General features: G+C 41.2%; 1 long non-coding RNA gene across 1 annotated transcript in view; it reads right to left on the bottom strand.

Moving 5' to 3' along the window:
• LOC149241438 (uncharacterized) overlaps positions 1-26,395 on the bottom strand; it is a 307,235-nt gene that overhangs the window by 218,944 nt on the left and 61,896 nt on the right. The window lies entirely within an intron of this gene.

Here is a 26,395-nt window from a genome sequence, read left to right on the forward strand (position 1 = left end):
TAAGATTTCCCTCATCCCAAGGATCAACTATGGGCTAAAACAGACCAAGAATTTACTAAGGGAACCCCCTCAAGGATCTGCCTAGCAAAGAGGCTCAATGACATGTGAAATTTCCACAATTGCAATAAACTAGACTTTAATCTTCTATCTACTGGAGATTATTTGTCTTCTGAATTATTGATTCGGCAAATAACAATTAAATCACTATTACAATCTTCACAATAAAATTGTTGTGGAATATAAAATACTAGAATTGAAAAAATAATGCACACACATAAAAATTTAACATCATTATTTTTGGACAAATGTGCCTAGAAAAACTCCAAAGGGAAAACCAGGAGTAGATTAGGGTTTTATTATTATCTTCAGCAATTCAAGAGTACAATGATCTGCTTTCCTTTTTGGCAAAGCTCCAACAATCTCTACTAGTAAACTATATTAGAGACACCATGTCTTCCTCTGCAACTCGATCTGGCCTCTCCAAGCCTGCTCGCACTCTCCCTAGCCACTTGCACTACAGCCCATAATGCGCAATTCATCCCTTTGGATTTTCACACAAGCTCTAAGAATTCATCCCAACAAGTAAATTTGCCTCCTGCAGTTGTTATACCAACTCGCTCTGCCTCTGGCATGCCTGATTCGGCAACTGGAAACTAAAACATGGTCTCTCCAGCATATTTCGGCCTCCGCTTTTTCTATCCGTGACACTGGAAAACACTAAGGAAATCTCCTTCGAACTCCTACTCCCAAATCTCTGTTGAAATTGATGAGCCTCATCATTGGGTAATTATATGGGCCTTAATTCACCTCCTAGCTTAGTCAAACCAACTTTTCTCATAACTTATTACATGTTTTTTATTATATTTTGTTTATGAGGTGAGTTAGAGTTGGATATTATACTTAGTGGACTAATATGCATTGAATGCAGGATTAAAGGAGAAAATCAAGGAATTTTGGCAAAGACTAAGGTCAAAACTTGAATGGGACAAGGGAGAGGGATTGTAGGAGGTAAATCCTCCTCATTTACTACTCCTCCATTCGAATATTCCTCCATTCATCACATCAGCTCGGAGTGCAAACAGCCAAATCATGAGGATTAGAAGGCAGCCGAGCAAGTGAGAGACAAAGCACCAGTTTATCTCGAGTTTGGGAGTCGAGCCTCCCTAATTTTAAGGAAGTCGTTGGGGACTTCAGTTGTATAAGTAGAGAGGCCTAGGACCTCAGTAGGATTCGGATTTTTATTGTAAAACTCTAAGTTATTTTCGAGTTGCAATACTTGTGAAAGTTCTATTGATGTAATTTGTTGTTTTGGTAATAAGAATGAGTTTTGTTTTGAGCCAGCACTAAGTTAACTCATAGGGCTGAAGCTCTTAGGTTAGGGCCCAACCCTAGCAGCCAAGGATCCTCTTTCTTGTACATGTATGTTTAGTGTAGTTTCATAGCTTCATTGTTAATTTGCTTTTTAGATGTATTTCCATTACAAGTAGTGTAGATTAGATTGGTTGTTTATTAGTTTGCTTCCATTTGTGCCTTATTTCAAGTAGCAGGTTAACAAGGATAAAAAGGATCACCACAAGGTTGTCAGCAAGTGTCTCGGCCTCACTTCCTCCCTCTGGGATCATGACTTGAGGAAGGGACCCTTAAGCAGCCCCAAAAACACAGATTTCTAGTTCTTTTATGAGCTTTGGAGTTTGTTGTCTTTAATTTAGTATTTGGTTAGTTTTGCAAGGTAGATTTCCATTGTCATCTTTTTCATCTCCATTTCTGCAATAGATCTCATCCATGCTTTCATTCCTTTCAGCAACTTTCCTCATGCATAGTATAGGCAGTTAATTCATTAATTCTGCTTTTCTAGTTTATGGAAATGGTTCTTGTTTGCATAGTTTTTTTGGAAGATATACATGTTTTATGCATAGCAAGTGCTTCAGGAGGAGACTAAGACTTCATAGCCAACAGTCATCTTCTACACCATCCACCCATTTCATAACCCTTCCCAGCCATCCTCAAACATCCTTAATTCACCTACCACATCCACAGAAGCAATTAGTTTGCATAATTGATTTTGCATAAAAAGACAAAAAAGCAAAAACAGATTTAGTTAAGTCTCCTTACTTGCACATTAGTGTCGTTTGATGCTTCTTACTTCTACAACTTAGATAGTAGCATTTGTTTCATGTTGATTTAGTATTTCTGCCTAGCATAGCTTCTTAAATGGTTAATTAGGGAATGGTGTGATTTAGCATTATATGTCGACTTTCTCAATTGAGTAGATTTACCTTTCTTCCATCAAAGAATCAAACTTCTTCTAACTCCATAGAAGTCTGGCTTGGAACCCCAGTGGTCTCTCCCTAGCTGAACAGTGACAACATGCACAATCATCACTTTTACTTGTGCATACAGCATTGTCACCTCCAAGTTTGTATGAACCCCAGGTTGATAAGTAAAGTTGGTAGCCCAGGAGTTGCAGCATCCTTGCTGCAATACTAGCGCTCATCAGAAACCCCTGCCTCTGATGCTTCCTTAGCTTCAACTGTGCCCTTGCTGAATCACTGGAACTAGGTAGTCAAACTGCTTGACTCACAATTGATGCCTTCTCCAAACCGTTCGACCTGCTCTTATAACCTCTCGTTAGAGTCTCAATGACCACGATCACATCTCAATTGATGGCTATGATCATCTTAACTCTATCAATTAAATTTTTTGGAAGTCTTTAGAACAAAATCGAACTCCCTCAATTAATTCACTTTGATTAACCACTTTTCCTAAGTTAGACCTAGGAAATATTTAATTATGGCTAATTAATTTATTGAGGTGTCTCCAAGTCTAATCTCGTGAAACCTTTTCTAGGTTTTGGAGATCTCATGTTCCTTAGTCTCTTAGACAACATAGAGACTAGAACACCTGTCTATTGCTACCAAAAACTAACATGACTACTTCACACCAATAAAGGATGAGATAAGGTTTAGCACTATGATCACTCCTTCCACGTGATTCTTTACCCCTTAGTGGCTTGATCAGACAAAGCCTTGTGGTGATCTTGAATCACTTACATGTTTAAACTCCTTAAAATACTACATACATTACCAAGAAAGAAAAGTCTTCTAAGTTGAAACATACGTCACATAATAAACTTGAAACCCTAAAAAACACCAAGAAAAATTTTCATTAAGCCCCAAGGAGAGGAATACTCCCATTATCCAACCATGAATTAAAAATTAGGAAGTCCTTCCATTAAATGGAGGAGAAGAGAAACTTCAATTACATTAAAATCACATTATTTGGGGAGTTTCCTTAGATTTAGCAAGGAATATCTAAATCTAGTCTACTCATAGAAACTAAAAATTAATAAAATAAGGTGGTTAAAGCCACATGTATGCATAAGGAGGTTACATAAGGAGGGTTTCTAGCTCACACATGTGGGTTAAAAGAGGCTTATATTTATGTTTTATCATTTAGTTAATTATCTTTAGGGATCGACCTATGACCTATCCAACTTGTAATAACACTTAATATTATTTTCAAGGCTTTTAGTCCAAATAAATGTAAAATTGACTTGGCTGCCCTCATATAAATAGAGGAAAGTTTATTTATCTTGGATTGACTATCACACACACCTCAAGATCAATGTGCACTAGCTAGCTTATCTCTCACTATGGAGCACTAGTTGAGCGAATTGTCGTAGGGAGTATATTTTGATTGGATAGTTCTCTCTATTAGATGATGATTGTTGATTCTATGATGATTTTGTGCTAATTTATTGGAGTATCTTCTTCAATTTTGTACTTGTTGAAGAATTAGGGTTTAAAATGGAACTTTGCCAAAGTATTATTGAATGTTTTATAGCTCTAACATCTCCTTGAACAAGATTTTCATCGAGTTTCTCTTGAGGAATTTAAGTGTAGCTTTCTCCCTTTCAATCTCTAAGGAAGATATAAATACACTAAGCTTTAAGGAATTGAGAAACCTAAGTGTAGGTTTTTCCCCTTCCTTGAAATTGCTTCCATTGGCCCTCTTCAATGGAATTGTTTCCTTAGACTCCATTAGCCCTTGATTGAGAAAAGCACTAGTCCTATCTTCTGTGTCAACCCATAAACAAATAAAAGTAAGACCTTAAATTTTCATTTTCATGTTTTCTAGGGTGAATTCAGTGCAAATTACAAAACAAATGTCTTTTTCATCATTATTTACCTTGGACCTTATTGTCCTAGAGTTAGACTATTTGCATGCATTCAGTTGAAACGAGTGAAGATATTATTTTACATGCATTTTTCTGCCATTAATTAGGGCTGACATCTAGGGTTTCTATTGTTGTTTTATGTGCTATCAACCATACAAAATTGATGTAATTTATCTCCTTGTTTACTCATTGAATAGCCCTAATTTTTCGCTTGTTTATCATAGATTCTAGGGTTGTTTTATTATTGTTGTTATAAATGTTTTCATGCTGTAATTTTGCATATTAAAACCCTAGCTTATAACAGAAAAGTATAATTTCTAGATTGCATGTGTTTGAGAACCTATTTGATCCTCTATAGGACTTATTAAGCCTTCTAGATTTAGCCATAGGGTCCTTTCAACTCACCATCTTGGAATTATACCTTGATTCACCCGAAACCCTAATCATTGAATATTTATCCATGAGTAAATCTTGTGGTAGAACCCGTAGGGGGAAATCTTGTAGAAGAACCCGTAGGGGGTAGATAGTGTAAGACCATTTCGGTTACTTAATTTCTAAGGTCTACCAAGAAAGCCTACCTTGTGGGGATTGTATCGACAATAGAACAGTAGGGAAATAGTTGCAAAGCTGGTAGTGGTAACTAATCCCATTGTTGAAATCAATCTAGATGGCTTAGTGAGGCTTTGCACTAAGGTGCTAGATTTTGCAATGCATTTTTTGGCGCTATTACCCACCACCAATGGGTGACCCCTATAGAGAAATTTTCTCCTAGATTTGTTTTCAGCTGGCAGCCAACAGCGCCTTGGTGCCACCAGATAGCTTGATGTGCCACTATTCTCCGCCACTTGAACCAATCATTGTGTGGCCTCATCCATCAGTTATGATCGTATGTTTGAAGGTGGGCCTTTCAACCCCGAAGGTATGGCTTTTCATTATGTAATTGGGTGTTTATGCTTGCTTTTCTTGGGTACATTTGGACATGGATTAGTTGGGGGATTCGGCAGAAAGAACGGGCTTGGACTATACTCTTGTTCCCTTGTCCCAACTTGGTAGTTAGTTTTGTATCCTAGTCTCGTGGGATCTCCTTTATGGGCTACTAGCTTTAGGAGTAACTCTACATGGGAAACCCTAATTTTGGTTGCATGATCCCGCTTCCTGACACCATATATCTCTCTCCTCTACTCTTTACAACCTATTGTGGCCACAACCACCATCCTATTGTGGTTGTGGTTGTGGCCACAACCACAACCACGTTTGACCTTTCGTTTCTAACTGGAGTGTTACATGGAATTATGTCTTCTAAGCTGAATGGTCAAGGCCCCCCTAATAAACCTCTGCAGCAGGATTCATTTGTAACCCGGTCTAGCCTTTCATTCATATCTTTCATCGGGACTTATTCAATCCTCATAAACCTTCTACCGCATCCTTATTTCTATAGCAATGCTTTAGAAATAGAAACACTCCACATGCACGTAAATCTTACCTTTTCCGCCTTGCCTCGGTCTTCACACATTTTGCATGCTTTTATCACTTATCGCAATCGTTGGTCGGCTCATTACATACCATATCGCATGTTGCATTGATCAAGGGCAAAGGCATGTCTCTCATGAATAATTGCGATGCGATCAAGTCTCCGGTCGCATCGGATATCGCAATCGGCACTTTCAACCCGCGCATCGGCCCAAGCTTCAACGTTCCGCGATACCCCAGACCCGCCGGGATTATTAATCATAGCACATATATTTTTCGGGTCCGCTCCCCAATCGCAAATCGCAATCGGCAGAACCCGAGGCCCATACACAAGGTGTTCCACGATATGGCGGACCCGCCGATATTATTAAGCACAGCATATATATTTTTGGGTCCGGAGCTCATCGCAAATCGCAATCGGCGGAGCCCAAGGCTGATACACAACGCGCACCACGATACACCGAACCCGCCGGCATTATTAACCATAACACATATTTATTTCAGGTCCAAAGCCCATCGCATATCGCAATCGGCAGAGTCCAAGGCCTACACACAAGGCGCACCGCGATATACTGGACCCGCCAGGATTATTAAACGCAGCATATATATTTTTCGGGTCTGACCTATCGCTAATCACAATCGGCAGTCAACGAAAGTGAAGCCCATGCGATATGCGAAGGGGCGATGAGCAGACCCGGCGATAATTGTACGCCTGGGTGCATAATATTTGAAGTCCGGCCATGGGTTTTCCCGTGTTTTCTCGTTTATTTCAATAAAGTGTTATGGTCCGCGTTTTCAAAGAAAAGTCTTATATGGCAGATCCTTCGGCATTATTAGCTGCAGCACATATATATTTCGGGTCCAGCCTATCGCAAATCGCAATCGGCGGAGCCCAAGGCTTATACATAAGGCACGATGCGATAAGCGGACCTGATGGGATTACTAACCGCGGCACACATATATTTCAGTTCCGCTTCCCCCAACCACAAATCGCAGTCAGCAAAGTCCAGCGCTTATACATAAGGTGCGATACCATATGGCAGACTCGACGATAACTATAGATCCGGGTGTATGAGATTTTAAGTCTGGGCTTATGGTTCGGCCGCGTGTTTTCCTGTGTATTCGATAAAATGTAGTGGTCCGAGTTTTCAAAGGAAAATCTTATAGGGGTGATGTTGCATGTGATTGCCTGTTGCAATGTGCGATAGCGACTCGATCACAGCACAACCTTAGCTGAACAAGGCGCCGATTCTTTCACACTCGCTCCTTTTGATTTCATTACGCCTTATCATTTTATAAAGTTTTAATGATGGCAAGAGTCGTTCTTAGGCGTTTTCTACCATATGTTTCATAGTCATAAAGCTAATGTTAATTATCTCTACAGGCGAGGAGTAAAAGACGCATTAGTGGATCCAAAGAGTTCATATATGCGGGTGTGTTCTGTTCAAAGATCCGGCTTCGGGCGTTCTCGATCGAGTTTCCACGCGTTGCCTGTGTATTCCTAAAATGAAGTTGTCCCGGGTTTCATCATGAAGAAATGACATGCAGTCATTCTCCTTTTCATCGGCATCTATTCATTTCCCCAGGAAATGAAGCGCTCCAAGAGTTATGCCCTTTACGTGTCAGCGGTTACACCGACTATTCTACGTCTATACATTCTTATTTGTATAATGAAAAGAAAAGGAGAGGTGAAAAGTTAAAGGGAGACCGAGGGTCGTTTCCTTCTGCATAAGTATTACCTCCGGAGATGGGTTGTGGACCTTTTTTGGGCAGAATAGCTTTTGATTTATTGTGCTAATAAAGAAGACTGTTTGGTCGAGAAAGAGCCTTTATTCAGATTCATTTGCCTCTTCTTTCATGTGTTTTGAATCAGGATGTTGTTACTGGCATAAATATAAATGTTATTTGTTTTTGTGCATATTGATAACAAACAGTTCGTGACTAGTCTTGGTTATTCAAATATGATTTGTTACCATGGTTAATTCATGAGCGATTGCTAATTCGAGACTTTGCTAAACATCAGTTGCAAGCTTTATTTGTATGGAAAGGAATGTGTATTCCAGACAGTTCGTGACTAGTCTTGGTTATTCAAATATGATTTGTTACCATGGTTCATTCATGAGCAATTGTTGATTCGAGACTTTGCTAAACATCAGTTGCAAGCTTTATTTGTATGGAAAGGAATGTGTATTCCTATATAAGTAATTAGATTGCAATTAAGATTTAATGCAGCCTTGTTCATCTGTGAACCAGTAATTGATTCATTAGGACTTGGAATCTATATATGATGTTTAACCTCCTTTTGTTATGCTCCTGCAAGATAGATTAGAATAGTTAGGATTAGCATAAGTAGTTAGAATTAGTATAGATAGGATTTGATACATATAGGTTAGTTGTTTCTCTTTGTTGATTTAATTGAAGTCTTCCTCCAAGAAGCAATCTTTCAACACCTATAACAGTTTACGAGATCCTTTAAAACCCGTTGGAACTAGCCATTCCAAACAAAAGCGGATCTAATTGGGGTTTGCGATCGGGTTAGTTCCCCTTGTTGGCATAGCGAACATTTGCCGCGTCAACACAACCCCATACAATGTTTTTCCTATTTGGGTCCACATTTGTCCATTGGGTCCACAAGGTGTTATCCTCCCCATGTTCACACTTTGGTCGAGCCTGGAACGATGCCCCGAAGGTTGATGCAAATAAAAAGAAAGTTAAAAGCATAATTTGGCCACTTACAATAGGAAATGTAACACAAAATTCAAAAGATGGTCGAGACATGAAAATTTAACGTGTGGGCAAAAACCAAACATTATCTCTACCCCTTATTATGCCCATCACCCTGGTTCTTAGGGCCACTATGAGGGCCCCCCTGCATCATTAAGGAACCCATGATTGTCCGAACCCCTAGTGGGCGATGCACTGCCCAACCTTAAGGGGGTAATCACTACTTCCTCATTCACATCATGCTCTCATCCCCTAGAGCCCCGAGCAATAAAAGAAAGAAAAATCAATAAAAGGAAAAAAAACATATGAATAAGGGTGGAAAAACAAAGGTCGAGGTAACTCATATACCATGTTTTCTCCCTCCGACATCTATACACCCAATGTGTGGGCTTCCCTCAATATAGCTACTCTTGTAACATGGCATGTGGATTGGAGCCTTCCCTATTGCCCCTTTTCGTTCCATCATTATTTCACATGCCACCCGCCATTTCATGGATGTACCATGGACCTACCACTCCCTTAGAGGTTGAAACCACCTAATAGGCTCCTTTATCAATCTCTCTTGTCGACCAAGGTAACACCTATACTTCCTAAAGCCCATTTGGAAGGGCATGCCACTATGAAGTGTCCACTTTTGCCCCAAGCTTATTTACTGAATTGCACTAATGATTGGTTGTACTGGAAGGTGAGGAGATGCATTAGATCTTATACAAGATTGCAGGTGGGTCTCTATCTTGGACTTGGCCTCCTTATACGGGATCTAAGCCCTTCAGAGGATCATAATGGCACTTGTAGGGTGAGCATTGAGATCCATGGGCCTCCACCACAATAGAACATTGATTGCCACATCATGGGCTTCTTCGACACCATACATTGCATACGCGTGCGGCGTGCCCCAGCGATACAAAGATGATGATGCACCTGGACCACATTGCCCAGCCAGCTACACACTTGCACCCATCACTTGGCAATTGATCCAAGGCCCTGATCATCTTCTAGCCCTCATTGATGGAGCATCAACTTGTTATTGAGCCACTGGAAACCCATGAGACCATTGATCATCATTGGGTCACCCCCTTGATCATCATTTTTGGAGCCCTCCTCTTCATCATGGCACATTGAGGACTCATTTTGGCCTTCCAACGGCCCTTTGCACCATCATTTTGTTATTTCGGCCTCATTAGGAAGGCTTATTTTACACATATGAGCTATTTGGTGGGCTTGTCACCAAAGTTATTGTTATTTGCACATTAAATTTATTAGGATCTTGATTAGGCTAATTAGACCAATTCAAACTTGTTAGAGGCTCATATAAATTAAATAGACCTCATTTGTATTTGATGATCATCATTTGGATTGGGATTTCTCTTGTAAAAAGAATTCGGACCTACAATTGATGGACGAAATTGGATGTATTGATGCATTTTGATGTTTGGGATATTTGTTATCTTGCCTTGGAGCTTCTATTTACAAATTTGATGGATGGATATATTCTCATTATCTTGTAAGTGCCATTTGATGCTATATTTTTATATTGTTACATGTCTAATGTATGGAATATATTGTCATGATCTTATATGTTCCCTAATTTGATGTGAATTCATGAAAACACTAAGATTATTGAAGTATTGCATGCATTACTCATAGATAATGTGAATGAATGTTCCTAGAGGCTCAATTTGCATATTGCACCCTTGAATCTCCATCAAGCTTTGTCAAACGAAGTATAAACATCTATGGTAACCGAGTTATCGCCTCTTTACGGTTAGCGAAAGCTGCATAGGTCTCCTTGATAGAGCGAAGTCCTTAAATCAAAGGAAATCTTGACTCCATTTCTCCCAATTGATAAGGCACTAGTCTTAATCCTAGGTGATCAACCTATATCATTTTTTTCCTCATCCTTCAGAAAATTCATTCCTAACCTTAGAAGGTTAATTAGGGCCTAGTGCGAATTGTTTTAGGAAGGGTCCTTTTGAGAGCAAATTGGTAGGCTATTGTGCTATAGTGTCCTCTATTAGCCCTCCCAATTTGAGGTGATTCTCGTGGCTAGTTTGAGAGAAATCTCAAGCCCTAGCTCCAACATTGATTCTACCCTTAAACTTCTTTGGTTAGCGGCATTCCAAACATCATTTGCTTTTAAAAACTCAAAGTAAGTTAATCATTTTGTGGCCTTTCTCATCCTTGCTTGACCTAATCTTTTAAAACTCCAACTCCGGTTCAGAAACGGCAGAGGGTCGGCTCCAAATACGACTCCGACTCGGTATGGACTCGGCCGGTTTGATTTCAATGACACGGTCGTAGTAAAAAATACATTAATTATTTATTTTTTTATAAAAAAACATAATTTTAAAGATTTTTATTCATGTTTCCAAACAAAAAGCTTTAGAATATAGAGAGAAGACAACATATGATCAAAGTAGGTTCATGAGTATATCCATTATATCAAAATGGCACCCAGTGCACTGTCTAATACATACATGAATCATGATATAGAGATCAAAACAAAAACACATAACCAAGGAGGCTAGAAATGGCCTCTACAGCGAAAGTAAATTGTGAAACATCACTAGTCACCAATACTACTGGCTACTGCTAGAGGAGCCAACATCATCTGGCTCAGATCCTAAATCAGAGTCAGACTGGGAAATCCATGGCTCCTCCTTATCATCATCTCCAACTGCAATTGTAGAAGTGGTAGCACTAGCAAGCTGCACAACAGTTGCACGCTGAGATAGACGAGATATGTGCTTCCATCGTGGCTGAGTAGAGGAGGCGCCTGTAACTGAAGGACTTTGGGCTGGGCTTGAGGCTGGTACAAGTGGATCTTCATTCAACTGAACATTTTGTTCAACTAATGCTTCCGTTTATAAATCCAAATCAAGACCAATATCCTCATCAGAATCAAACTCTGTTGGATGACTCTCCACTACCCAATTTGATGTTGGATCAATATCTTCCAACACAATGGGATTTGAATCAGGTCTTTCGTTCAGCAATTTGTTGCATCTGAGCCGAAGGTTGTATTGGACATAGACTAGATCATTTAACCATTTTTTATCCAAACGGTTTCTCTTCTTTGTGTGAATTCTCTTAAAGACAAACTAATCGTGCTCACACCCATTAGCACTGCAAGTTTGACTCAAAATACTAATTGCAAACTTCTGCAATTGAGGACAATGGCTACCAAATGCCTCCCACCATTGTGCTACAAAAGACATAGTTGTGTAATGAGTTAGCTCAACAAATTATATCCAACTTTGAAATTATAAACAATTTAACGAAATAAGAATTTGAAAATTGAAATTGTTTGTTTACCTGGCTCATCTACTTCCCTTGCAATCCTTGCTAGGTTCTTGCTAAAGGTACTTGTGGCTCTGCTGAAAGAAGTGATCTGTTGGTGTATCTCCAGATGATCACTCTCCATAGGGACCAAGTGATCATTGCAATCAATCAATCCATCTCTAACCTCCCCAGTCAAAGCTCCTACCTCCAAAGCTTTATAATGATACCTTGGGCTTAGAAAAAACCCAGCTGCATGTGTAGAGCAATGGAGTTGATTGTTCCATCTTCCAGATGATCACTCTCCATAGGGACCAAGTGATCATTGCAATCAATCAATCCATCTCTAACCTCCCCAGTCAAAGCTCCTACCTCCAAAGCTTTATAATGATACCTTGGGCTTAGAAAAAACCCAGTTGCATGTATAGAGCAATGGAGTTGATTGTTCCATCTTTCATCAATGATTGCCCAAATGGGCTCATACTTAGCCACTCTATCCTTGTATGATGCCTTTGTTTGCTCCTTTGCTTGATCCATAGCCTCATAAATGAAGCCCATAGCCAATCTTTCCCCATCCACCAATCGCAACACCTTAACCAATGGTTCAACAACGACCTTCACAATCTTTGCTGCCTTTTTCCAAAATATTTCTTCATTAACTTTCTTTTTCAAATCTTTGCCATCATGTTTGTGAGACCAATGGCTTTCATTCCATTCATCATTGGAAAACAAATTTTGCAAGTTTCTATGTTGGGAAAGCATATATTGCAATGTCAAAAAATGAGTTGCAAATCTAGCGATGGCAGGCCTAATAATATCCCTACCCCCTATGTGTTTCATCATCAGGCTCAAAATCCATGAATGATTGTAGATACATTTTGTTATGCTTTTGGCATGCTCTATAGTGTTCTTGAACCAATCTAATTTGCCAATATCCTCAAGCATGAGGTCTATGCAATGTGCAACACATGGGGTCCAAAAGATGGTTTTGTGTTTTGTGTTTTTCCTCTAACAATTTACCAGCAAGAACATAATTAGAGGCATTATCTGTGATGATTTGAACAACATTAGCCACCCCCTCCTCCTCAACAACCTCATCCAACAATTGAAACAACAATTGTGCATCTTTCACCCTATCAGACGCATTAATTGGTTTTAGAAACATGGTTCCCTGGGGGAAAAAGATAAGAAATTTTATGATGATATGGTTCCTTTGATCAGTCCATCCATCTTACATGATGGTACATCTTGTTTTTGCCCATGATACTTTGAAATCTTTCAAATACTCATCAATGGAGGAAAATTCTTTTCGCAAAAGAGACCCCCTTAACTCATGCATAGTAGGCCTTTGAAGCCCTTTCTAGCAGCAAATATGGCATCAAACATAGGCTCATGATATGGTGAACGGGAAGCATTGAAGGGGATATCAACATCATACCACCATCTAGCTATGTAATCACAAGTTGTCTCCCTCATTTCTTTCTTCAAATGGTCATCTAAAGTGGGTTGCATATGACTTCTACTAGCTTGAGGACCATGTGCATCTGATGGAGAGGAGGGTGTGACAATGAAATAACTTTTGATATTCATATCACCCTTCTTTTTCATTTTACCCTTACCCTCTTTTTGCATGGACTCCAAAGAGGGAGGAACATAGTGGAAGGGATTGGATGCATTAGTACAAGGGATAGATGAAGAGCCCTCAAAATCAAAATGGGGGTTGGTATCCATCATTTGTTGTATACTCCTCTTCCTCCCAATTTCAGCCTCTATTTCTTTTTGCCTAGCTTTTTCTTGCTCAAACTTCTCAAATCTATTTAACAACTCCTTCCTCATCTTCCCAATTTGTGGTGATGGTGCTTCACATGGAGTAATTTGGCCTCTAATACCAGCCAAGTGTTGTTTTAGCGTATGAATGCTCCCAGGACCCTCCTTAATTTTTCTATGACAAAATTTGCAATGCATTTGATTATCAATCATTTCAGCATATGCCCAAGCAGCATCTTTCACTCTAGGAGCCATTTTTTGACTTGGAAAAGAAAAGAAAAAATCTGAAAATGAAAACAAAAAAAATAGCATTGCTTCAATGTTCATTTCTTTTACAAAAAAGACTCTTTCCAATTTCAAGATTTGCACAAAGAAAGAAACAAGAAAAAACAGATTTTAGAAGTGAAAAAAATACCTCTAGGCACAAACTGCCTCCTCAATACTGATCCAACAAACCAACTCCTCAATGCTACTCCAATGGCTGCCCAAGAAGCTCCTCACTGCTACTACAATGCTTGCCCAAGACTCCTCACTACTACTCCAAAAACAAACTTCACAACTCTTCACAAACTCCTCACAAATTCTCACACAAATGCAATAAGATAGCTGTGAGGAAATGAGAGGGGGTCAGGTAGCTTTTATAGGGTTGGGAGACGTAAATGGACCTCAAAATACCCTAAAGCAAATTAGAATTGACTGTGGGGTCCAATTTTCCCCCAAAATTACTCGTTGGCCGTGCGTGTGCACAGCTAGCCGAGTCAGCCGAGTTAGCTTGGGCTCGACCGAGCCGGATAAGTTGGTGACTGGCCAGCCGAGCCATTTCCTCCACCGAGCTGACCCAGTCAGGCCTTGGATCGTTCTGGCTTGACCGAGTCGGAGCCAGCTCCACCGTTTTTTGAAACATTGGCTTGACCCAGTAATCTCATTGAAGATCATCATCCTCTTGCAATCATTGCAAGGTTTAGGCCTTGCTTGGACTTTTCCCCTAGGTCTTTCTATTGGAGTCCAACCCTTATATGGTAATCATCTTACAAAGCCCTTAGAGAGGTCTTGCCTCTTTAGGAAACCTTAGGTCTAGGAGTATCTCTTGTAATCGGGTGACCTTTTCTCCTAGGTCTAGGCCTCCTCATAGGCCTTTCTTGGAGAGCCCTCACACAAATGCAATGAGATAGTTGTGACAAAATGAGAGGGGGTCAGGTAGCTTTTATAGGGTTGGGAGAGGTAAATGGACCTCAAAACACCCTAAAGCAAATTAGAATTGATTGTGGGGTCCAATTTCCCCCCCAAAATTACTCGTTGGTCGTGCATGTGCGCAGCTAGACGAGTCGGTTGAGTTAGCTCAGGCTCGACCAATCTCGCTGAGTCGGTGACCGGCCATTCGGGTCATTTCCTCCACCGAGCCGACCCGGCCAGGCCTTGGCTCGTTCTGGCTCGACCGAGTCGGAGCCGGCTCGGCCGTTTTTTAAAACATTAGCTTGACCTAGTAATCTCATTGAAGATCATCATGCTCTTGCAATCATTGCTAGGTTTAGGCCTTGCTTGGAATTTTCCCCTGGGTCTTTCTATTGGCGTCCAACCCTTATATGGTAATCATATTACAAAGCCCTTAGAGAGGTCTTGCCTCTTTAGGAAGCATTAGGTTTAGGAGTATCTCTTGTAATCAGGTGACCTTTTCTCCTAGGTCTAGGTCTCCTCATAGGCCTTTCTTGGAGAGCCATTCACTTCTTCTTGAAGCATTGGGCCATTATTTGAGCCTCTCCTTTGAATGGGCCTTGGAAATCACAACATTCCTTGCCATTGATCCTATCATTCAAGTGATTTCCCCTATACTAGGACTCCTCCCATTGATGAAAGTCCGTAAAGAGCAAGGGACACTGACTGAGGTGACAATGGGTCTTTGTCCCATTGTTGTCATTTGGTCTAGTAGTTGTCCTTTAGGTACCCCTCCTAGGGCCCCTGCTAGATTGAGTGGTAACAGACACCATTTCCGAGGAACAAAGTCCAGTTCCTAGAAATGATTTTGGATGAAGTTCAATTTTGAAGAACCATCCATCTAGGCAACTCCATATGACACCATTGCCGAGGAACAAAGTCCAGTTCCTAGAAATGATTGTGGATGAAGTTCAATTTTGAAGAACCATCCATCTAGGCAACTCCATCTGAAGTCCTTGTTCCTTGAAAATCTTGAAGACTTGGTGGTTGTGAGGTAAGACAAGCACCATTTGAAGGCATTTGACCATCTCACCTTGGTGACTCCATTGTGAAATGGTACAAATTGCAAATTTGAATTTTCACAATTGAGCTTTTCTATGGACAAAAGATGGCCCCTTGGGATTTGCATCTTCTATATCCCACATTGGATATTAAGAATATTCTAGGATACCCAAACAAGAGTCCTCCTAACCATGGGAAGGACCTTCTAAAGTTTGGAGGAAACCTTTTCGATGATGTTCCACATATCATTGCATTTATGAAGCATATGTCATAACTGACAGAAAGACATGAAGATGTTATGATGAGGCTATTTGTGCTCTCTTTGGGACAAAAGAGTTGGCTTGAACACTCTTGCGATCCAAGGATGGTTCATTCTCTCAAGACTCTAATTAAGAGCTTTCTCAGATTTTTGTGGTCCAAAATCACAGGGCTTTGAAGGCACCTACCAGCACATGTTGATAGCCTTGCAGCATCAAGGCCTTCTTGGTCTTTTTGATCCTCTTCAAAAACCTGATTGCAAGTGAGATGAAGTTCTTGATGAAGTTTTAGGCAAGAATATTGAGGATGACAATAGAGAAAATATGTTTTCAGCATCAGATTCCAATCATGCAGAACAGACTCACAACTCCAAATTTGAAAGAGAGCCTTGAGGTTCCTCCAAATTGGGATCGTGTACATGATTTAATGACAGAAGATCATCCCATTGCTATTTTTAGCAGAGGGAAGCATGCTAGCAGTGGTGCTCCTTTGGCAGATTCCATGAATAGGTTATATAAGAAGGCACTTGCTGTTCCAGAGGAAGAATGGATCTCTGGAAATAAAGAAGGAAATTCAGCTTTAAAACATAAGTTGAAAGTTTTCTTGAAAATAACAAGATCATTGTGGAAGAAGAAATACCACAATCCTACAGCAAGAAAACCCCCCCTGATATTCATCAGAAGTCAAGTGATGACAATGAAGTGGCCTTAGAAGAAGAGCTCCCATGGCATCTTTCGAAGATGAAGCAAGCATGGAAGAAAACTATCAGTCTTTCAGCCAATTTTTCAGACCCTGATGATGACTTTCTGTCCATTAAATTAGAAAATATGAGCCTATTCCAGAGGAAGTATTGTGCTCAGAATTGAAGAAAACAATGTAGATCTGAGATAAGAATACCACAATAATCTGGACACATGCATGCATCTGGATTGGTGTCTTGGCTGAAGCAAAGGAAGATCATATATGGTCTACTTTGATAAACCACCGATATTTGATGACCATGACCCTCAGGAGATATGGATGACCCTGATGAAAAATATGATAAAAGCAACCTTATTTATAACAGCTATTATAGTGAAGAGAATGGCCAGATTCTACTAGAAATTTGCCTCATGAAAGTTATGATCTTCAAGCAAGAAAAGTCCTCCACCTTCCTTTCAATGATTGCCTTGAGGATGATGATCATAGTAATGAATTTCCATGCTAGGCAGCAAACAAGGAAAATAATTCCAGAAGTCATGGAAGTTATCGTCTGCAAGGCAAAGACACTCAAATTTGTAAGATGCAAATAAGGGGGTTGTGTGGACCTGATCAAGAAGATTATTTGGAGATTGATGGTCACATTGAAATTCTCAGACAGGAACACTTGGATAATTGTGAAGGAGAAAGGGCATGGCCTTGGAAACCTGTAACTTCCAGCAATGCTTCCCCAACCAAAGGAAGTTGCAATGAAACCTGTGATCATTTGGAAGGTGGCTTTGGTGAAAGATTATCTATGGAGCTGGGATTCTCGGTAACTAGCTTACAAACTCTAAATAAGGAACAGTGGAGGCACTCTTTGACCTTGTGTGGCACCCCAACATTCAAAGTTTTAATATGCATGTCTGACAAGTCATGTTTGAATGTTGACAGGGAAAGCTGCCAGATGAAGTATACATTCTTGTTTTCTATGGCAATGTCTCAAAGTGATGATGAACCCGGTGAACTTCTGGAGCTTCTTAATGTAAGGGTTGGAACAGAGTTACAAGAATTCTTATTGAACAACTTTCTCTACAGCAATCTTGCTTAAAACTGGGCTAAGGAACTTGTCAACAACTCAAGCAACCACAATCTTAAGCATACTCTTGATGGACAAGTGCCCAGATTTCTGTGTAAGCTAACAGCTACAGCATATAATCCTCCAAATTTTGATGTTGCTTTGTTCTACTTGATCATGAAGCATAGGGGAAACTGTCATTGCAGCTTAGAGATCTTGAGGTGCCTTCATTGGATTATGGACTTCATCTTAGCAACCTCATGTTAAACCAGAGTTTGTGAAGGAAATTTTTGTGAAGACATATTGGGGTTCTCAAGTGCCCCAAGGAGGACACTTTTTCCAAGTTGGAACCAGATGCTACCCACCCAGGGTAACTTTGCAAAAGCAAGGAATTCTACAAGTGTTGGTTGAAGAAAGAAAGTGGAAAGGGCAAGACTTGACACTTGATCTTCAGTGACAAGTACTACTTCCTTTCATCATTATGAGGAAGTATGTCCATGATGAATTCAAGGACATAAGACTCTGATATCCTTCGTGACATGGAAAACAAGCTTCCTAAAGCTAAGAGTGACAAGCACTAGTACATGTAAAGATGGACAAAGAAACTGAATTCTTTTCTGATATTTGAGCAAAGGCTAAAGACCTGAATACAAGGGACTACATAACTTGGTGTGAATACATTCAGTGAGACAGAAATGGCATTTACTTTGACTAGTGGAAAGAAAGGGTTTTTTTTGCTGAGACCTTAATGCGTAGTATTGTTAGTTTCGTAGCATCAGACAGGTGTTCTAGTCTCAACTTTGGTCAAAGAGGCTAAGAAACACAAGATCTCCAAAAACCCAAAAAAGGTTTCAAGAGAAAACACCCAAAGACAACTCAATTAAAAAAAGCATAAGTCTAACTTAGAGAAATCGATTAATTAAATGGAATTAATTGAGAAAGGTGAAAATGCTCTATAAACTCAGGGAAATCAATTAATTAAATGGAATTAATTGAGAAAGGTGACAATGCTCTATATAATCACAAGGATTGAGTTTGAGATGATCTTAGCCATTGATGGAGATTTAATCATGGCCATTGGTTGACCAACGAGAGATTATAAGAGCAAGGCGATGGGGATGGAAAAGACACATCGAGCTAGTGGGTGATCTAGGCTGATCAAATTTCCTAGAGAGCAGAGATTCAGTCGGGGAGAGAATTCAAGCCAAAGATCAATAGCAAAGACAAAGGAGCAACAACAGAGATTCCAATGGAGGTTTCCAGTCCCAAAAGACTGAGCAAGAGAAGGTCGAGTCATTCCACAGGAGGTTGTGTAGGGCCTTGTGCAAAGCCTCAAACAAGCAGTTCATCTAAACCAGAGGAGAGGTCGATTCAGTTGCCAGAGACCAAGATAATTTTCCAAAGTGTCAGAGAATCACTTCTAGCAGCAGACATGACGTCTTGATCAGAGGCAGATCCAAGGAGTGTGTGTGACAGACTACGCAACATATGTCCAGAGGTCTTGGATAGCCAGTTTGAGTGGTCGGATTGCTGTCGAGTTGCTTGGGGAGAAAGGACGAATTCCCTTAATAATTTTGCCAGTGATTTATTTGGAGAGGATTGCTAGTTTGGCATCTAGATTTGTACACGGAATTTTTGTTGCTAAAGAATAACAATAAAATCCTCATTTGTTGCATGAATTTTCCCACATTGGGTTTTTCCGGGGACAATTGTCCAAAAATAATAGTGTCAAATTTTATTGTGTGCTCTATTTTCTCGATTCCAGTTTTTATTTTCCACAGCATTTTTATTGTGAAGAAATTGCAATGTGATTTATTTGTTATTTTGTCGTAACAAAATAAACTGCATAATTAATCAGTTAGAAGAATAAATTCCAGTTGTTGCATTTCAAGGAATTTTCACATGGTATCAGAGAAGTTTTGATCAGATCAGGAGCTTAGTAGCGAAGAGGGAGAAATTTCGCAGTTTAGAGGAAGTTCTGAGTGAATTTTTTCCACACGTGCACAAAGACCAACCAGGTAGTTCAAATTGTTGGGCAGAAATTTGATTTCCAAATCCAAAAAGGAGGGAAAGATTGATTTGCTCAGTAGTAGTTCTAGCAGGCAGTGGTGTTGCCAAGAAGCAATTTCGGTGAGCAGATTAGAGATTTCATTGAGCAGATCGGGGCGCAATGATTTTACAGTAGTTTTGCAGTAGCAAAATCAACATTGGGCAAAGGAAAGAAAAGCACACACAGAAGAAGGAATTTCCAGATTTTCCTTGAGGGTTTCCATATTTAGTTTTCTGGAGGAAATTCGACATTTCCATTATAGGTGGAAGTAGCAGCGGTCAGATCCATGCATTCCAGGAGGGAGTGTGAGTAGTAGAGCAAGCAGCCAAGCAGGAAAAGGAGGAGATTCCTATTTATTTTCCCATATTTAAGTTTTGCAGAAATGGCCTCAGTAGGACTTAGAGATCAGGATCGGCTAGAGGGAGCCTCAAATTATTGTATCTGGAAAACCAAGAATGTCTTTCTTGCTAGATGATCATGTTGATTTGGGGTAGCATCAGATGTGCTCTAGCCATGAAAATTGGTGGAGAGACTAAAGCACATGAGATCTCCAAGACCCAGAAATGGTTTGGACAGACTGTACCCAGTTTGGGAGATATTAAAATAGTTAATATTTTTAATGGAGTTCCTAAGTCTAAACTTAGGAAAAATAAAATATTAATGGGTATAAATATAAAACTAGGTTAGAAGGTTCCAAAAGTCATGGATCAAGCCAAATCTAATCTTAGCCGTTGATTAGAGATTTAATCTCAGTCGTTGAAAGACCAACGAGAAAAGTATAAGAAGAGGCTTGAGGGTCAGTTGGAAGATACACCAAAGTGATCAGTCATTCATTTTGCTAGAGCGGGGTTGCTAAGCAAAATTGAATCAGTGATTAGCAGCAAGGGGCAGTGAGTACTGGACAGAGAGGCAGAGACAGTACTGAGAGACCAGCGCAGAAGCAGAGTGTAATATCCTGTTTCAGAGATTTTCCCCCAAATCCCAGTAAACTCCAACCAAATACGCACAAATAATATAATAACCGGGAAACTCAAAATGATAAAAATAACATTGGTGTAACATATAATAATATAAGCATGAAATATAAGCAGATACTCGAGAAATGCAGAGAGAAATGCTAAGCCATTTTATTATACTGAGTAATGGAATGAGTACAGGAGGTGATCAGAAGGATGGCACCTCGACTTGCACCAAGCAAGTGAAGAAATACACTCAGAATAACAAAGGAATGGCCTCTGCGTGGATGCTGCTGGAAAACTGTCGTGCTGCTGCTACTGCTGGAAATCAAATGAGGATTTGGGGTTGTTCCCCTCCTCAGAAAACGCTGAAACTTTGGAATCCGCCCCTACTCAGAAAACCCAGAAAAACCCAGAAAGCTTTTCTGAAATGGCCAACCCCCGAAAATCGCCTCCTTGGGGAATCACGCAATCCCTCAAGGCCCTGCGCTGCCACTGAGTAGAATCCTCCAAAATACTGCCTGAAACTCTGCCAAACCCCTCCAATATGCAAGAGCTGAACCCTTGCTCAATATCCCAGCTCAACTCCTCCACAAATCCTCAACCCGGAACTACTCCCAGAAGAACTGTGTCCCTCTCTCTCAAGATTGCGCAGTCTTCCAATGCTCAGCTCCACCTCAATGCCAAAGATCAAAACTACTGCAAAAATACTGCTGAAAATACCTTGCCCGAGTAGGCACTCGAAGTCCCCCGGGGCTAAGGGTGAGATCTCTGAACGAAGACACTCAGTGCACTAAACAGTGTTGCAGATAGGCTAAACAGCCAGCATGCTCCAAGTCGAAGTGACTAGCTCAAATGCTCATAATCGAATGACAAAATGAGGAAGCTCCCCTCTCTTTTATAGCATTGGCCTCTCTCAATCCCAAGGCCCACCTCCTCCAACGGAGTCCCTTTCTTGCCACGTGTTCCTTTCCATCTGTGCAGTCCCTCCAAGTGTCTACGTGGGCCCCATCTCTACGTGGTCCTTTGGCCCCCTTGGCTCCCCTTTAAGTCACAACGTTGTGCTACTAGGAAGTGACTTTATTCTAAAAGTGAGTTATGTCCCCTTTTCCTCACCTTTTTATTTACAAATAACTATAGAAGGCAAAATTGAGCAAAATCGAATATTCTAATTAGCCATGGCTAATTAGGAATATTACACACACAGAGCGAGAGCAGCAGCCAGTTCAGGCCACGCAAAGCCCAAAAAAGACAGCCCGGAGGCCAAAGGGACTGCATCATCCACGCAGAGGCTACTAGAGTGACGCAGAGGATCCCAGAGGTTGCGCAGTGCCTCAGAGGGCTGACGCAAAGGGTCATGGGGCTGATGCAGGTCAGCAGGAGGTTGACGTAGAGGCCAGAAGGGCCAACGCTGAGCTTCAGAGTCGTCAAAGAGGGTTTCGTGGGACAGGTTTTCTAAATACCTGTTTCCGAATATAGAGGTATTGTTGCCGTGTATTTTTCTCTGTCAAGTGAGCCGGTTAGGCACCCGGTTGTACTCAAGGAAATACTGCATAATAATAAACCCTCAGAATCGTTGCACCGGTTTTCCCGCATTGGGTTTTTCCGGGGACATTTGTCCAAAAATAACGGTGTCACTTGTGTGTTTGTTTTCCTTCAGTTGATGATCTATAGATGTTGTGATTGTATTGTGTTTATTTCGGTATTTAAATGTTTTAAATAACTTGTTCAAAATTTACAAATAGAAGAAATAAACCAGCAGAATACAGATTAATTTTCTAACGGATAGACTTAGAAAATTCAACATGGTATCGGAGCCAGGTTGCAAATCACAGGAGAGCTAAAGGCATCAGCTAAGCAGAGCATTTGCAATAGAATCAATTGTCCCGAGTGACAGTAGCTGATCTTTACAGAAGCAACAGAGGAAGGGTTGATGCAGAGGGACTGCGTCATCAATCCAGGCCAAAGAGAGGCCAGCGCAAACGCTGAGGAGGGAAAAGAGAGGCTCATGCAGAGCCATGCAGAGGCCAGGAGGGTTGACGTAGTTGGCTGAGGGAATTGTTTTTCCGGTGTCGGGATTGCGCAGATCCAAGAGACTCAATCCTTCAGTTGCTGGGGTGAAGGAAGCTATGGGCAATTTGCGGGAGCGAAGCTGGTGGGGTATTGTGGTTAGAACAGGTCCTAACAGGGCAAAACCAAGGTAGAGGGAGTTGCTGCCGAGGCAGATTTCTAGCCAAGGAATCTGGATCAGTGTTGCAGTTGCACAGACGATTGGAGAGGGGCAACTTGACGATTGGCAAAAGGATTTCTAGGAGGGAAATCAGGACTCAGAGGGAGTCCAAAAGAGAACTTCTAGACGAGAAGTAGAGAGACTCAGCAAGAGTCGAACCGAGAACTTCCAGGCAGGAAGTAGAGAGACTCGGAGGAGTCGACAGAGAAGAGCAGAGAGATGGTCGTGAATGGGCTGAGAGATCAGGACAGGCTAGATGGAGTGTCCAACTTTTTGGTTTGGAAGGCCAGGATCATGTCCATTCTAGATAGACATCGTATCAAGGGCTTCGCCTTGAGAGTAATGGCTATCCCAATTGACCCGGTAGCTAATGAAAGGTACGAGGAGGCAATGGCTAAGGCAAATTTCATCATCCTTGATGGAGTCAAGGATCATGTGGTCCAACATATTGCCGAGAAGGAAACGTCAAAGGAGATGTGGAACACTTTGAAGACATTGTACCAGCATACTTCCATGCAGAGGAAGATGCTCTTGGAGAATTAGCTAAGGTCATACCAAATGCAGAAGGGAGAGCAGATAGATCTCTTCCTCGGTTGGTTGAAGGAGATCCGTGACCAACTGACTTCCATAGGGGCCATGCCGGATCAGGAGTTGATGGTGAGGACTGCACTTAACGTAGTCTCTTAGAAGTGGGAGACATACTGGGCAGGGCGAGTCTTCCAGATTGGGAAGAACTATGGGCGACTCTTCGTCAAGAAGAGATCAGACGGTTGACCAAGATGAGAAGTAGCAGCAAAGGGGTCAGGATCAAGAAGGAAGAGGAAGAGGATGCAGCTCTAGCATCTGCGGGAAAGCAGGAGAAGAGGAAGAAGAAGGACCTCTCCAAGGTCAAGTGCTTCCACTGTGGGGCACTAGGTCACTATGCGAACCAATGTCCGAGGAAGAAAAGTAAGGGAGAGGCTTCTGACTCTAAGGCAGCGCCAGCAAAGGCGGAGAAAGAAATCGAGGAGGATGAGGATTGTGCCATGACTGCTCATATGTCACTTGAGAAGAAGTGGGGAAACATAGAGTTGTAGTCAAGAGGATTACATGCGATGAGGGTCAAGATCCTTGAGATATCCAACCTCTTGGATTATACCTTGCTACGGGAGCCCCGAAGAGTAGCAGGAGTGGCAGGTGTCAGTAGAGACGAATGCGGGTGAAGCAGCAGAGAGATACAGTGCAGGAGTCCCCGGGCAGCGCGAGGCTAACAGGTTGCAACAGTGCGAGAGGCACGGGAGTGTTGCAATGGTGCAGGATGCCACAGAGAGGTTTGCAACGATGTGAGATGCAGGAGTTGTTGCAACAATGCATAGGCCAATAGAGGGAGCACTTGTTAGCGGCAAAGGGAGCTTCAGCAATGGGAGTGTTTCTAGCTTGACAGGGATTTCAGAAGTTGGGTGGATCAGTTACTTAATTCTCAATAACTGGGTTGCAGTGCAGTAGTAGTATGCAGTAGCACGATGCAGCATGATGAGAGGGGATGCAGTGCATATGCAGTGTTGGGATGATGGACCAGTAGCAGCACAGATGCAGAGGGAGCTGTCGTACAGATGCAGCAGTGGCAGTCGCAGAACCATGGGCAGCGCTACAAGATGCAACAGTGCAGAGGATGTTGGGCGAGGAGGCCTAGCATCAACACAGGTACCGATGCCAGATAATCAGTGTGATGCTCAGTGAGGAGTATTACTAGAGCACAGTCCTCGCTAAGAGGGAGTGTTGATTTGGTGTAGCATTGGATGTGCTCTAGCCATGAAAATTGGTGGAGAGGCTAAAGCGAATGAGATCTCCAAGACCTAGAAATGGTTTGGACAGATTCTACCCGGTTTGGGAGATATTAAAATAATTAATATTTTTAATGGAGTTCCTAAGTCTAAACTTAGGAAAAATAAAATATTAATGGGTATTAATATAAAACTGGGTTAGAAGGTTCCAAAAGTCATGGATCAAGCCAAATCTAATCTTAGCTATTGATTAGAGATTTAATCTTCGTTGTTGAAGGACTAACAAGAAAAGTATAAGAAGAGGCTTGAGGGTCAGTTGGAAGATACACCAGAGTGATCAGTGATTCATTTTGCTAGAGCAAGGTTGCTAAGCAAAAGTGAATCAATGAACAACAACGAGGGGCAGTGAGTACTGGACAGAGAAGCAGAGACAGTACTAAGAGACCAGCGCAGAAGCAAAAAGAGCGAGAGCAGCAGCCAATTCAGGCCACATAGAGCCCAGCAGAGACAGCACAGAGGCCAGAGGGGCTGCGTCATCCACGCAGAGGCTGCTGGAGTGACGCAGAGGATCCCAAAGGCTGCGCAGTGCCTCAAAGGGCTGACGCAGAGGGTCCTAGGACTGACACAGGTCAGCAGGAGGTTGACGTAGAGGCCAAAAGGTCCAATGAGCTTCAGAATTGCCAGAGAGGGTTTCGTGGGACAGGTTTTTTGAATACCTGTTTCTGAATATAGAGGTATTATTGCCATGTATTTTTCTCTACATGTATTTTTCTCTATCGGGTGAGCCGATTAGGCACCCAGTTATACTCAAGGAAATACTGCATAATAATAAACCCCCAAAATAGTTGCACTGGTTTTCTCGCATTGGGTTTTTCTGGAGACATTTGTCCAAAAATAACAATGTCACTTGTGTGTTTGTTTTCTTTCAGCTAATGATCTGTAGATGTTGTGACTGTATTGTGTTTATTTCGGTATTTAAATGTTTTAAATAACTTGTTCAGAATTTACAAGTAGAAAAAATAAATCAACAGAATACAAATTAATTTTCTAACAAATGTATGCAAAAAGAGTTGCAGCCATACCTATAGACCCACAGTAGCTTGAAAACTATAATAAGAAGGTGGCCAACGCAAAGCGGTTGAACCTCGATGGAGTTCGAGATCATATAGTCTCACACTTAGCGACCAAGAATATGGCCAGAGCAATGTGAGATGTCAGTGTTGTGATTGATGGCCATATTGAAGTCCGTGCTTGGCAAACTACAGGTTGGAGCCTGGTGGATTGAAGATTGGTGTCTTCATTCCTAATTATTATTGTACTTGATTTATTGTAAAGAAGAGGATTGGAGTCCTCGTTATCTCTAATTAAAAAAAGTATTTATTCCTATTGTTCATTTTGTTTTCTAATTATAAGTCATCTAACTGGGTAAAAAAAATAACAATTAAAAAGAAATATTCATTCACCCCCCTCTCAGTATTTCTAATGGATAGGAGTCCTCAAGAGACCAGGTTGGAGCCTGTAGCAGTGTCATGTCCCCATTTTTATCCTTCTTCATAGTACAGCCAGGGTGGATTTCCAAGGTAGGAGATGGCCAGGTCAATGGAGCAAGCTTATGTCATCAAGGGTCCAGATGGAGTTTTGGGGAGTTTTTATGGGATTTGATGGCATTCGCTTGGCATATTCCATCATCCGCACAGTTTGCCTTTCGTTCTGTCACATTCCAGCAACTTTTAGAAATCAATGTTATTATT

The sequence above is a fragment of the Pinus tabuliformis genome, chromosome 8 (assembly GCF_031772625.1).
Source record: "Pinus tabuliformis cultivar Carrire ecotype Pingquan chromosome 8, CPIR1, whole genome shotgun sequence".
Lineage (NCBI taxonomy): Eukaryota > Viridiplantae > Streptophyta > Pinopsida > Pinales > Pinaceae > Pinus > Pinus tabuliformis.